We start from the raw sequence: 3,296 nt of genomic DNA on the forward strand, positions 1-3,296 counted from the left end.
GGAGGGGGCACAATGTGGGGCTGGTCCCCTCTGCCGGTGGGAGACACTGGGGACCAGTGTGAGCCCCCAACCCCACGTGGGGGGACGTGCGTGTGTGTGTGCTTGTGTGTGTGCACGTACATGTGTGTATACAAGTGTGTGCACACGAATTCACACACGTGTGCACGCAGAATCCGTGTTTGTGTGCATGTATTCACACACACATGTGCTCAAGGATTCATGTTGGTGTCCACGGATTTACACACACGTGTACACATGGAATCCATGTGTGTGTGTCTATGGATTCACACGTGTGCACACAGGATCGATGTGTGTGAGCACATGGAGTCACACGTGTGCACACAGAATCCATGTGTGTCCGTGGATTCCCACACACATGTGCACACAGAATCCACACGTACCTGCATGTACAAGTGCATGTGTACACAGCTGTGTGTGTGCCCACCTGTGTGCCCCCACACCTCTCCATGTGCCCCGTGGCCACCCGTGTGGGACACCCCGAGGTCAGTGTGTGTGTCTGTGCCTGCCTGCACCACACATGTGTGCATGGCCTGGATGTGTGTTCATCCTCCTGCCTGTCTGTGTGTCTGTCTGTCTGTGTCTGTCTGTCTGGCTGGCTGGCTGTTCCCGGCTGCTCTCCCAGCTGCCTATGCCATGTGTGTCCCTGTGTGTGGTCCCCGTGTCAGGGCGTGTGAGGAGCCGTGTGTGGTGTGTGTGGTGTGTGTGTGGGTGGTGGGTGGGTGGGTGCCATGGGCATGTGTGGGTGGTCCCTCATGGGTGGGGGGCCCAACAGGCAGCCTGTCTGTCTGTCTGTCTGGGCACAGCACCCCAGGACCCCCCACCCCTCTCCCCTGCCATGTGTGGGGGTCTCACCCCCCCGATCACCCCAGCACCCACCCCCACACTCCCCCAGCATCCAGACCCCCCACCCGCGGTGGGGACACAGGAGGAGGGGAGCGCTCCCCCCAAGGACCCCCAACCCAGGGGTGTCCCCTCCCTCTGGGCAGGGGGAGAGGGGAGCTGCCCCCCCCGAGCAAATCACCCCCTCTGTGCTTAGAACAGGGGGATCACCCCTCCTCAGCCCCCCCCGCTGTGTCCTTGTGGCAGGGCCCACGTGCTGTTCACCCTCGTGGGTGCCGGAGGAGCCGAAGGTCACCCACGCTCCTCCTCAGACTAAACACGGCTGTTGGGTCTGGCAGGGGCCCTTCTGGGGGGCTGCAGGGGATTGCACTGGGGGACACACGTCTGTCCCCTCCCCAGGTGTGGGTGGCCACCCCCCAGCACAGGACCTTGTCCCCGCGGTGCTCCTAAGTGACCCCCACCCATCCTTGGGGTGTGTCCCCCCCCTATGCCCACCCCCTGTCTGATGGCTGAGTCCTCCAGGGATCCTGAGGGGGAGTCAGTCTGGCTCCAGGTCCCTGGGCCATGGCACTGTCCCTCCTCCATGTCCCCCTCACAACACCGTGTCCCCTCACCATGTCCCAGCTCCATGTCCCTGCTCTGGCTAAAGGTCCCCCAGCCATGTCCTGTCCTGCAGTCATGTCCCCAGCTCTGTCCCCATGCTGTGTCCCCACCCCAGCTCCAGGTCCTGATGTCATGTCCCAGCTCCAGATCCCTGTCCTGGCTCCTTGTCTCCCCATCCCACCTCCGTGTCCCCACACCATGTCCCTGCTCAGTGCCTGAGCCGTGCCAGCCCCTCATGAGACCCGAGCACAGCTCATTGCATGGATGGGCAGAGGGTGGCTCCTGCCCCCGTGGGCTGCCGGGGAGCCCGTCCCCCACCGTGGGGACAGGGATGGTGAGGGTGGATGTCCCCATGCCCGCCCACCTCCACCGGGACCCCCGCGGTGTCACCCCGGGCCACCAGGCGCGTGGCCGAGGCCACCAGGTGGCACTGTGAGGCCACCGCGGTCATCGTTGCCCGGACCCCCGACCCAACCTAACCCGACCCCAAACCCGCCCTAACCTGACCCCAAACATGTCCCTCTGCGGCCAGAGCGACAACCCCTCTGTCCCAAAACCACCCTCAGTGGGCACAGTCCAAGTGGCAACCCCTCTGTCCCCAGATCTGTCCCCAAATCTGCCCCTCCATGGGCACAGCCATGACAGTTCCCCTGTCCCCAGATCTGTCCCCAGAGCTGTCCCTCCATGGGCACAGCCAGAGTGACAACACCTATGTCCCCAAATCTGTCCCTTTGCAGGTATGGCTACACTGGTGACTCATCTGTCCCCAAACCTGTTCCTCTGTGGGCACAGCCAGAGTGACAACTCCCCTGTCCCCAAACCTGTCCCTCCATTTTCTCACCCGAGTTACAACCCCTCTATCACCAGATCTGTCCCCAAATCTGCCTCTCCATGGGCACAGCCCTACTGACAACCCCTCTGTCCCCAGATCTGTTCCAAGATCTGCCCCTCCATGGGCCATGGGCACAACCAGAGTGACAAATCTGCTATCCCTCGATCTGTCCCCAAACGTGTCCCTTGGCAGGCAGAACCCCGAGCCCCAGGAGTGAGTGGGACAGCCATTGGGGTGTCCCTGGGGCTAAGGGCCTCCTGCCACCTGTTGTGCCTCAGTTTCCCCACCGGGCTGCAGGATCCACATTCCCTAAGGGAGGACAAGGTGTTCCCTAAGAGGGGACAAGGTGTCCCCCCAGCCAGGTTGGTCTCCCCGGGGGGCAACCCCCCGTGATGTGTGTCCCCAGTGTAGATGCCTGGCCCCAGTGCATGTCCCCACTGCGGGTGCCCAGTCCCCAGTGTGGGTGCCCGGCCCTGGTGTGGGTGCCCAGTCCCCGTACAGGTCTCTGGAGCCTGTGCCCAGTGCCCTACATGTGAGTTCCCAGTCCTTCACGGGTGTTCCCTTCTTGGGTGCCCGCTCCTGGTGTGTGTCCCTGATCCCTGTGGGTGTCCCCAGCGTGGATACCTGGTCCCCCTTGCGTGGCCCCAGTGGGTGGCCAGTCCCAGGACAGGTCCCTGGTGCGGTTCCCCTACACGTCCCCATTGTGTGTCCCCAGTGTCCTGTCTGTGTTCCTGGTGTGGGTGCCCAGTCCGAGGACAGGTTCCCATTGCAGATCCCCAGTCCCGGTGTGTGTCCCCAGTGTGGACACCGGGTCCCCTGTGTGTGTCCCCAGTGTGGACACCCCGTCCCCTGTGTGTCCCCGGATGAAATGCCCGATCCCAGTGGGTGACCCCGGTGCGTGTTTCAGGTCCCCGGTGCGTGTCCCCAGTCCTGGCGCGGGTTCCCGGTGCAGACGCCCGGTCCTCGGTGCGAGTCCCTCATCCCGATGCAGATTCCCCGT

The sequence above is a fragment of the Empidonax traillii genome, unplaced genomic scaffold (genome assembly GCF_003031625.1).
Source record: "Empidonax traillii isolate 1590-97213 ecotype Southwest subspecies unplaced genomic scaffold, ASM303162v1 scaffold3134:size21357, whole genome shotgun sequence".
NCBI classification, from domain to species: Eukaryota; Metazoa; Chordata; class Aves; order Passeriformes; family Tyrannidae; genus Empidonax; species Empidonax traillii.